Source organism: Pseudophryne corroboree, chromosome 1, assembly GCF_028390025.1.
Source record: "Pseudophryne corroboree isolate aPseCor3 chromosome 1, aPseCor3.hap2, whole genome shotgun sequence".
Classification (NCBI taxonomy): Eukaryota; Metazoa; Chordata; class Amphibia; order Anura; family Myobatrachidae; genus Pseudophryne; species Pseudophryne corroboree.
In genome coordinates, this window is record NC_086444.1 from 95,977,039 (window position 1) to 95,988,713 (window position 11,675).

Consider the following 11,675-nt stretch of genomic DNA (forward strand, 5'->3'; position numbering starts at 1 on the left):
AGAAGAAGGAGTTTGTATAGTACTGGGTCCTGCTATTTCAGAGTCAGCATTGGCAAACTCAAGCATCTACCTCCGCAGTGCTAAGCTTCTATGTGCTAAAGCTGCCATCTGCTTCTGCACCTCGTCCATCTCTGCTGCCGTCTGCTCACGAGTAGCCATGTTGCTGGTAGCATGTGTGTATGCACGAGTGTTCAGCTATTTATAGCTGCTTGCATTTTCCGGTGCGGAATTCCACGCAGGTGTATATTATGCTAATTGGTCCAGTAATTGCTGCACTGGCTATATGTACGCCCTGCATGCAGCCTGTGTGTGGGTGTATGCGGAAAATTACTGAAGCACGGTGGACATTTCTTAGTGAGCACATTTCTGAGTGAGTTTTGAGAGTATTTTATATTGTTTCAGTACATTTTTTTAATGCAATATTCTCCTTTTCATGTATGTTGTGTAAGATTGTTGTATCCAATGGTTTTTATTTTTTTTAAATGTTTTTATTTTATATATATGTGAAGACTAATATGTTTATGATTTAAAGCCATATTTGAATGATATGTGTGTGTTTGTGTGTGTGTGTGTTTGTGTGTGTGTCCGCGGGTGCGAATCACCGCCCATGAGAACTATACAAACTGTCCTGCACATCAATGTACACATATCAATAAAGTTTATTACAGATGACACCATACATTTCCAACCAATCACATGCAACCACAAACTATAAATATAAGCCCATATATGGAAAACGCCATTGCCATGATGCGCGCAGCAGCATTCACACGCCGCGAGCTGCGCGTCCTGGTGGCAGTGATGGACCGCCGCGTAGGCCACGCAGGGCCCTTTGTCCCAAATAGGGTAAAGCGCGGGCCTACGCGGAGGTCTGCCGCTTATTGAGGACCCGCGTCCGCAGCAGGCGGACCATCATACAGCTGGAGAGGCGGTGGAGCGACCTCCGCAGGTGTACGCCGGACCTGTTGGCGGAGCTCCGCCAACAAATCCGTAACCTACGTAGGCGCAGTAAGTAAAATATTACAGTACATAACAGATTTTTGCCATAAACTTTGCCTACTTTCACTAAGTGAGAGTGTGAAAATTAGCACACTTACAATAAACTATTGTAGAATACACATGACTGTGTGTGTGGGTAGGGCAAGCAGTACTGACTGTGTATCAAGGTGCTTCTGCAAAAGTTAATGTTCTTGTGCATAATTGCTACACAGGCTGTCAACTGAACCCAATAGCTTGCTCAGTGGGTTTATTCTTATAATGTGGGTGGTTTTTGGAACTGGTGATGTTGGCTATATCAAACAATCAGATTTTATATATTATCTGATAGAAGCAGCTTAATAAAGTTTACGTATAATCTGATTGGTTGCTATGGGCAACATCACCAGTTTAAACATTTTACAAACTTATTAATGTTACCCCTGTCTCTTTAACATAGGACAGAACAGAGTAATAGGAATATGCTGATGTTAAAAATGTATATGCTAAAACCTAAATATTACATATGTCATTCTAGGGCGAACACAACGGCAAGCTGCTGCTGCTGCTGGGAGCCCACACCAGGCCCCTTCTCAGGCCCCCTCCCCCTCTCCAGCCCACTCCCCCTCTCCAGCCCACACCCCCTCTCCGGACCACTCCCCCTCTCCAGCCACCTCACCCTCTCCGGCCCACACCCCCTCTCCGGACCACTCCCCCTCTCCAGCCACCTCACCCTCTCCGGCCCACACCCCCTCTCCGGACCACTCCCCCTCTCCAGCCACCTCACCCTCTCCAGCCCACACCCCCTCTCCGCCCACCTCACCCTCTCCGGCCCAATCCCACTCTCTTTCCCAATCCCCCTCTCCAGCCCAATCCCACTCTCTTTCCCAATCCCCCTCTCCAGCCCAATCCCACTCTCTTTCCCAATTCCCCTCTCCAGCCCAATCCCACTCTCTCTCCCAATTCCCCTCTCTGCCCCCTCCCCCTCTGTGTCCCAAAAAACCACTCCACCACCCTCACCCTATCATTCACAAACCCCCTCTGTAAGGACCTCCCCCTTCCATACTCTTACACAATTAGACCCTCCTTCCCCCATCCTGCCTCCTTCCCCCATCCAGCACCCATCCCCCATCCAGCCAACCTCACCCATCCAGCCTCCATCCCACAGCCAGCCACCTTCGCGACCATGTGAATGGGCAGCAGAGGCCCCGGAGCCACTTGAGGGAGGTGGGCAAGTGGCAGAGGAGAGTAAGTTCACACACATTCCTTAATTTTTATTTTGGTTAAAAAACAACACATTCAAATAAATGCAGTGTTGTACTGTGGCCAATCTTTTGTCAAGGTTAAATGCTTGTCTTCTTCATCATGGTATGGATGATGCATTTACATTTGTGTAAGGAACATTATATGTACAGTGTCTACATCTGCAATGTTGAGGATGGCCACTCTGGGTCGCCAATCACTATGTCGACAGGTTTGGCTGCACAACAGGGTTTGTATGTGATACATTATATGCAAAACATTTAGACCTGAGTGGTACTTTTTGTGTGGTTTTACTTTTACAATTGTGCCTGGGTATTGCAAGATTTTCAAATTAAAGTCGCAGGAGTCACTTTGTTAGGCAGGCTAAGGACACAGTGATTTGTGTTGTGAAAGTTACACTCCTACTATTTAGGATTTATACATTTATAAAGCTGTTTGACCTTATGTTGTAAGGCAGGCTTTCATGGAGTGTGGGCATGCTACGATATGTGGTCCTTCTGAAGATGTTGATATGCAGTGTGATGATGCAGGGCCAACCCCAAAAAAGATAAGTTGGCTTCACTCCAGATGTGAATGAATGCCAACATGGTGTTACATTTACTAAGATGGTAGTTCTCTTTAAGATGGGATGTTGCCCATAGCAACCAATAAGATTATACTTGTAAATTTTTATACCCCTTCTACAAGATAATATGTCTTATTTGTTTGGTTGCTATGGTTAACGTCCCATCTTAAATAGAACTCCCATAGTAGTAAATGTACCCCATGGTGTGGTACACTTTAAAAAAAAAAAAAACATTGCTGAGCAGGCTTGTGTGTTGTTCAGCTACTGATTTATCCTTAAAACAGCCATGATGTAGTCACTTTGGCATTAAAGTGTGCTTTCTGCCTTGCTTGTATAATAGGTAATGTGAGTAAGTTAGTAATGTTTTCTTTGACTCTTCTTTTCAGATGCTGCAGTTGGAGATCCCAACAGTTTTCCGGCAATTTTCCTGCGCATAAAAGGCCATTTGAGGGCAGTAATTGCCGATATAGAGGCAATGGAGACATTTTTTTATTTTTTTATTTTTTATTGGGTTAACAGTTTTATATCTGAAAAACAAAAAACAAAACAAAACAAAATAAATACAAAAATTGATTAAGTTAAGCGGATGTTGTGTTTATTTATGCTATAAAGGAACAGCACATTGGCGTGCAGAAATTGGTGACCTAAAACAGTTCACACATCTTACTTTAGAATAATTTTATAAAAATACACCAACAAAAATTTTAATTAAAAAAACACGTTAGGAGGTTATGGATTATAAATACATGTGAACACATTTATTCACACACTACACATCTACACAATACTACAAACATTTGCATTAGACCAGGCACATTACCCATATCTATATTTGTAAATTTCCCAGATCAATGTTTATGGCCAATTATGCCTACAAAGTTTTCTTCTGGTATTCTTTGAAGACTTAATTGGTCAGGACCATTGTCATTCATTACACTAATTGGATTCGTAATTGAGGAGGGCTTGTGGTCTTTAACTGAAAGGTGTCATTTCACTCAATAGGAAAAAAAAAACCATTGTTGTGCGTTTTTCCGCAAAAGTGTGCACTTTTAAGAAGAATGTGTAAATTTACGAAAACTTAGTATTTTTACGTTGAGGTTTGTGTTAATGCGATGGTTTCGCATTGCTGCGATGTCATTTGGCATACGCCCACTTTGTGTTATACTGCGGACGAATTAGCAAAAATACGTTGGAGGCGGATATTCGCTATTTTGCAACATGTTCTCAATTTTGCGCATACCTTGTGCGAACGAAAAAAATAGCGAACAACTCGGAATGACCACCATTGATTATAAGCTCTACTGGGAAATCGACTGATCTGAATGGCAGTGCTGTGGAATATGTGAGTACTAAATAAATAACTGTTAATGATAACTGTAGAGTACAAATTTCCCTATCATATACATTCAGAAAGAGAAAACATAATGCTGATGCACACTCTATAGCACCAAGCACTGTTAATCAGAATAATTATAATGAACTCAAGTTTCTGCAAGTTTCTAACCAAAAAATATCGACCCACCAACCAGTATCCAGGTGACCTCATCTAGTAGGTCCCTAACCCTAAGTTTAAGTCCAGGGTGTGGGACCCCACCAAGACAGTAAAGGCCAGTCACCCCAGGGCAGCACACATGTGAGAGGCTGAGGTGTTACTATGTGTTAATAAAAAAGAAGCTATAACTATGTGCTAAGGAGTTTTACATAGGTGAGAGGTATTAATCAGAATGCTAAAAAGTGTTATATTAGTAAAATAAGACTTTTTAGCATTCTAATTAATACCCCTCACCTATGTAACACTTCTTAAAACATAGGTTATGCTTCTTACTTATAAACACTTACCAACACTTTAACCTCTTACTAATGTGGTGCCTTGGGGCAGCTAGCCTGTGCTGACTTAGTAGGGTCCCGTGCCCTGGACTTGAACCTTAAGGCCCATACACACTTGCCGATAAAATGAGCGACGCGGCTCATTTTCCCCCTGCCTGAGCGACGTCGCTCATTTAATCGGCAAGTGTGTATGCCGCCAGCAACAACTGATGCGCGGCCCCGCGGGTCTGCAACGATCGTCGCTGTTGGCAGTGCATGCATGCAGGATCTGGACTTTCGTCCAGGACCTGCATGCACGGCTGGCGGAGGCGTGATGTCACTGAGCGATATGAGTGGTCATATTGCTCAGTGTGTACAGCCGGCCGGCCGGCCTGGAAAGGGGAACATTAGACGATGTTGCTCACAGAGTGACATCGTATAATGTGTATGAACCTTTAGTGTTAGGGAACCAATAGATGAGGTCACCTGGACGCTGGTTGATGGGCCCTTATATATTGGGCAAAAATTATGCCAAGCACCTCGATTTTGCTCTATGTTAAATTGCAGAGTTCATTATAATTATTCTGATTAGCAGTGCTTGGTACTATAGAGTGTGCATCGGCATTATGTTTTCTCTTTCTGTGTGGAACTACAAGTCTCAGCACCTTTCATTATATTTGTAAATAAGGAGTGCAGCCCAAGGTCCCCCTCCCCCATATTATCATATACATTTACAGCACTCAGCTGGAATTGTAGCTACATGTAAATCACCTTTATTCCATTGTCCGTTCTGTAAAGACATGATAAAGAAAATCTGAAAACTGTTTTCAGGAATGTCTAATGCTCCGAAAATTAGAAAATTAGAAAACAGGATCCACCTGTGGTATCATAAAATCTGCACATTTCTTTCCTTTATGTTTCAAATAAGGTAAAATAGTTTTAATTTCAAATTTTCAATGTCTTTTAAAGCTGCATACATTGTGACTATATGCATTTTTGGTAGTATAACACTATACATTTTATTCAATACATTATACTAGTCCGAGTCAAATTTATATTGAAGAAATTAAATAATAATTTTTATAGCTTACTACATACTGTACATCTGTGGTGTCGGTTTTCTTTTGAAAGATTTGTGCTATTTTCTTATAATACAATTACCTAAGTTTAATATAAAACTAGTAAAGGCCCACCATATGCTTAGTGTCTGGCCAATTGCTCTGCGAATCCCCCCCCCCCCCCCCCCATCCCCCCCAACCACCACCTTGCCTCAATCTCCATCCCCACTTTGTCATTATCCTTGACTCCCCCCTATACTTACCATGTTTCTGGCAGAGCATTCCTACTCTTCTGGTTGGTTAAGGGCTTACCCATCTGCCTATCAGTGGGAGTGCTCACATGTTGGAGACGAGATATTATTACAGTGGTTCTCAAACTCAGTCCTCAGGACCCCACACGGTTCACGTTTTCCATGTCACCCAGCAGGTGCACTGTGTATCACCAACTGCCACATTTTAAAAATCTACAGGTAACCTGCAAAATATGAACCGTGTGGGGTCCTGAGGACCGAGTTTGAGAACCTGTGCATTATTATACAGAGTCAAATTTACATATAGTTGTGCAGTTATACAAAATCTTTGTTTTGTGATCAGCATGTGGTCTATTTAGACAAACAAGGCTGATTACAGGTGCTGACTCCTAGCTCTGCTCTGCCTGTCAGAGCATAGCAGGGGGAGTGAACTTGGAGGAAAACCTGCCTAACACCACCTGAAGATGGCATTATAATCACATGACTCCACCCAGTCTTGGTTTTACAGTTTGAGGTTAGTAATACCCCTTTTCCACTACCTTTATAAACAGTTATTCCTAGTGGAAACGCCCCCCGTTCCCGGCAAATTCCCAAATCAAATGATCCGGGAATCCTACCCGGGTATCTTGCCGGGTTGAACACGTATTGAACCCGGTAAGCTGTGTAGTGTGAACGGGAGCCGTGTCGATGCAACGCGGCTCCCGTTCACAGTGAATGGAAGGGCGGCGCTGGGAAATCATGTGATCTCCCAGCGCTGCCCCTGCCGCGTCACTAGCAGTGTCACCAACCCGGCAATATGCCGGGTTGGTGAGCGCTGTGGAAAAGTGGGCTGTAGCACGGGTCGCAGCCGTATCAGGCTCCTGGCTGCGACCCGTGCTACAGGTGGAAAAGGGGTATGAATTTAGGCAGACCAAATTTCTAATTACAAGTATGGGAAATGCAATCTGATTAATAAAATAAACTGCTATATTAAGGGCTTGGAAGAGAATTTTGTGAATTTAGTAAATTCCTATTAGTACATGACTGTGATACTAAAATAATGTGCAAACACCCATTTTCACATTATTTTAGTAAAAATAATATTGATAAATATGCCAGTATGTGAGAGAAAAGCTGATGGGAAGAGGAGCATATGTGAAAAAGAATTGGTGTTAGGAAACCTTGCATCATGCCTGGTTACAGAAAGATTTCAGTAGAGGAGATCACAGTGGCAAAAGAGATAATAAACAGACAGAGGACAATCTGCATCTCAGATATGGATGGGATTGGATAAATAGAACAAATCCGCAATGCAGTAATTTAATACAGCACAGAGATGCATCAATTATCGCAAACAGGGACAGAGCTTGCAAGAAAGTTCTGTCCTTGCGAATCCACTTAGCAATTCTCAGGGTATTTTTCATGAAAAATACCTTGAAGTTGTGTCCACGCATGCGCCGCCACCGGCTACCTCTGCGAACTCCCTCCTCCTGTTACACTTACCTGTAGCCAGGACCAGTGATTGGTGACCCGAAAGGGCAACGGGTCATCTGATCCTGCGCTCCACTGTGACCCCCGCTTCACAGTATCACTTTACTGCATCGGTGATCACAGCAAGAGCACAGCAATCCAATGACTGGTTGCCCTCACTCGATCACCAGTCCCTGTGTGCAGGTACAGTAAGAATTATTTTTTTCTAAAAAAAATTTCCACACAGTGATCAATCTGTGTGTCTCTATCAGACACACATGGCTGATCACATTGGCTTGATCTGGGGCCAGGAGGCAGTGAAGGCTGTGCAGGAGTCGGGGAACCAGAGTGAATTCTGGATAATGCTATCTCAATATAGCGTTATTATCATAGGGCTCCCTCCGGTGTTTTTTTATAATTTTGTTTTCTCTAACGTCCTAGTGGATACTGGAATTCTGTACTTTAGGACCATGGGGGTATAGATCGGGTCCACTAGAGCCTGGAACTTTAAAACCTTTAGTGCGTGTATGTGTGTGCTGGCTCCTCCCATCTATGCCCCTCCTACCAGACTCGGTTAAGAAAAATGTGCCCAAGGAGCCAGGTGCATTTCCCTGGAGCTCCAGAGAGTTTCCTTTAATTTTATTTTAGTTTATTGTTTTTCAGGTAGTCCTGGTTGGCAACCAGGCTACCTGCTCCGTGGAAGCAAAAGATGGGGTTTAACCAAGGTTAAATCGGGTGCATAAAGGGCTGCTGTGCTAATTTGAGCAGCTGCTATAAAAACAGGTATAGTCACTCCTGTATAACTAGAAATATCATACAACACAATTAGCAGCGCTAAACATCAATAAATATTCAAACAGTATTGGATATGATAAGTAAAATTAATTGATATACATGGAGATGCGTGGACTGGAGGTGGGAAAAAAAGGGTTATTTATTTAAAAACTATACATATATAGTAATATATTCGATCAATTTCGATCAACAACATTGGTTAAAAATTGGATAAAATTTCACAGCATCCAGAACACCAAAAGGGCCAATACAGTGATTTGTCCGTTCCTTATTTCATGTGGACTATAGATGAATGAGTGCAAAAGAGAATTAGGGCTGATGGCACAGTCCTGATGGTGATAATCACCACAATGGTTACCGCTGGAGGGGAAGGATCCTCTGGATAGCGTCCCTTTTTTGGGGGTGAGTTAAACTTTGGGATCCTGAATCCTCACCAGGTTGTGGAGTCCTCAATGCTGAGTGGATGAGTGGAATCACCAGTGGGCAGATGCTGTTTGCCCAATCCTCTGTGGTTGTAATTCAAAGTCCACTAAAGGTCCAGATAGCCCGTATAATTTCCGATCTGTGGTGGTGAGCTGGAGTCAAAACCTGCGGGTTTTTTTCCCACCTTCAGTCCACGCATCTCCATGTATATCAATTAATTTTACTTATCATATCCAATACTGTTTGAATATTTATTGATGTTCAGCGCTGCTAATTGTGTTTGTTGTATGATACCTGCTCCGTGGGACTTAGAGGTTGGCCGAACCAACCTCCTGAGTATTAATGTTTCGTTCGTAATCTCAGCTGACAGGACACTGAGCTCCTGAGGTGTTGATCACACATCGTTAGTATGTGTGCCCATGCCTGCAGCAAGCCGCCACCCTCTAACAGATGCTGAAGATTGCAGGTGCAGTGAGTGTTAACACCAGGGTCCCGGTTAGCGGATCCCCAGTGAAGTTTGGCAGCAGGTCGCGCAGCAGTCACGGGCCACGAGCTGCGGTGCCCGCCGCGGACATAACTGGCTCAGGGCTCATGCCCCACAATGCTCACTGCCCCTAAGGGCTTGTCTGTACTGATATATATATGTGAATCTCACTCATGGCCAGTATATCATTGTGAGGGACCGCGTGCCATTGCAAGGGGCTTCCCGGAGCGGGACCAGAGGCGGGAAGGCGCCATTTCCTGCTGCTGCGGATCATTATGGCTGCATGCAAGCTGCTCCTCCAGGAACCCTTGCTGTTACAGACTGTGTACTGGTACCAGGGGGTCATAACGGGGGGGAGCACTACAGCAGTAGCTTCGCTGCACGCTTTATCAAGTTTATTCATATTATTTCACACACTGTGCTGCTGTGTGGGTGTGCTGGTTTCCGCTTCTCAGTGTCACTCCAGGGGCTCTCTAGGGTCTGTGTGGGGGTGTTGTACGGTGAGCTGCGCTGTTTTACAGTATTTAAGGATGCCTGTGGACTTGGTTATGTGTACTGCTTGTAACTCTACCCCTTCATCAGTGGGGTCTCTCATGTGTGAACAATGCTCCTTGTCTCCTCAGGGACACAGTTCACAGGCACCTGACTGGTTAGATAATTTTAAATGCATGTTTCAGAATGTAAATTCGGAATTAGCTGCTGCTAAAAAGGAGAGACAGGTGTTGAAACAGTCTATTGATTGTATGGCTAAAGCAGCAGATACCAAAAAGGGTTCTCAGCCCCCTCTGTTGATTTCACATAAATGCTCACTGCCACAGGTGCTCCAGTCTGATTCTGATTCTGATTCTGATCAGCCTGATGTGGATGATGATGATATGGATGTGGACAGCTCTCTGTCCCTAGGTGTGGAAGCCCTCATTTATGCTGTTAGAGAGGTTCTTCATATACCGAATCAGGAGGCAGAACCAGATGAGGAGTTATATTTTAATGTTAGACCAAAGACCTCAGTCACCTTTCCTGTGTCTAAAGAATTAAATTCTCTGGCCAGGGAGGCATGGTTAAACCCTGATAAGAAATTTACATTTCCTCAGAGGTTTTTAGCTACTTTTCCCGTCCCAGCAGAGGACAGGAACGTATGGGAAAAACCCCCGTCAGTCGATCCGTCTGTACCCAGACAGTCTAAGAAATTGGGACTACCGGTGCCAAGGGCTATCTCCCTTAAAGAGCCGGCTGACCGTAAAATTGAGACCACTCTTAAGGCAATATATACGGCAGCAAGTATAGCAGAGCGACCCACAATTGTTTGTGGGTGGATTTCCAGGGCAGTAGTCAAGTGGTTTGATTCTGTTATTGATGGTTTGGACTCTCTGCCCCGGGTTGAGGTCATTACTCTGTTGCAACACATGCTGTAAATTTTATGGGTGAGGCTAGAAAGGAATTGTGTAAGATAAATGGCCGCACTACTGCTGACTGTTTCGGCATGCAGAGCTTTATGGTTACGTCAATGGTTAGCGGACGCTGATTCCAAAAAGGGTGTAGAAAATCTGCCCTTTAGAGGTGATGCCTTGTTTGGGGACGAATTAAATAAATTGATCTCCCAGGCAATGGCGGGTAAGTCTACCAATCTGCCATCGGCTGCGTCACCTGCTAGACGTTCTTACACAAGTCCCTCCTTGCAGTCCTTTTGTGTGACGAGGTTCAGAGGCAGAGGCCGGGGCGTCTCCACCACTCCAAGAGGATCTTGTGGTAAGTCCCGTAAACCTGCAGCTGCTGCCTCCCTGGACCAGACCACCAGATCCCCTGCCACTAAGCCTTCCGCGTGATGGTTGGCCCCAGCAGCAGGGCGATTTTCAGGTAGGTGCTCGTCTTCAACACTTCGCCCACGTGTGGGCGAAGTCCTGCCAGGATCCTTGGCAGAGGGACCTCATTTCCCAAGGATACTGGCTGGAATTTTCAAATCGGGCTTGCCAGTTTTGCCCGCAGCAAAAGTTATCTTGCAAGAGGCCATTCAAAAACCTTTACGGACAGGGGTGGTGGTTCCTGTACCTCCTCCGTTACACAACAGGGGTTTTTACTCCAGTCTTTTTGTCATTCCAAAACCAGACGGTTCGGTGCAGCCCATCTTGAACCTGAAGTCTCTAAACCCATATCTGCGGGTGTTCAAATTCAAGATGAATCCCTGCGGGCAGTGGTGTCCGGTCTGGAAGAGGGGGAGTTCTTGGTATCCCTAGATGTCAAGGATGCTTACCTACACATTCCCATGTGGCCCTCTCATCAGGCTTACCTCAGGTTCGCCATCTTGGACAACCATTTCCAGTTTCAGGCCTTGCCCTTTGGCCTGTTCACAGCTCCAAGGGTATTCACCAAAGTGGTAGTAGCAGAATTTACGGAGGTTATTTTTGCCCGATACAACACAGTCCACTCAATTTACAGTGGGTTATCAAAGGATCGGTACCCTTAAATACAATTGATTGGTTTTTTCTCTATGAGGGGTATATAATACATGTTAAGTTAAGTATACCAAATATATATTTAAAAACACCCCATTAGAGAGTCAGTGCAATCAAAGGAGCAGACACATTTTTTAACTCTTATCACTTCTATAT

At 44.4% G+C, this 11,675-nt stretch overlaps 1 long non-coding RNA gene across 1 annotated transcript in view; it reads left to right on the forward strand.

Moving 5' to 3' along the window:
* The window catches only part of LOC134953428 (uncharacterized), a 406,230-nt gene extending 402,845 nt beyond the window's left edge, over nucleotides 1-3,385 (forward strand). The window contains exons 2-3 of the long non-coding RNA XR_010185850.1: nucleotides 1,514-2,223; nucleotides 3,190-3,385. This is a non-coding gene — a long non-coding RNA (uncharacterized LOC134953428). The remainder of the gene's footprint in view (nucleotides 1-1,513; nucleotides 2,224-3,189) is intronic.
* Nucleotides 3,386-11,675: the final 8,290 nt, after the last annotated feature.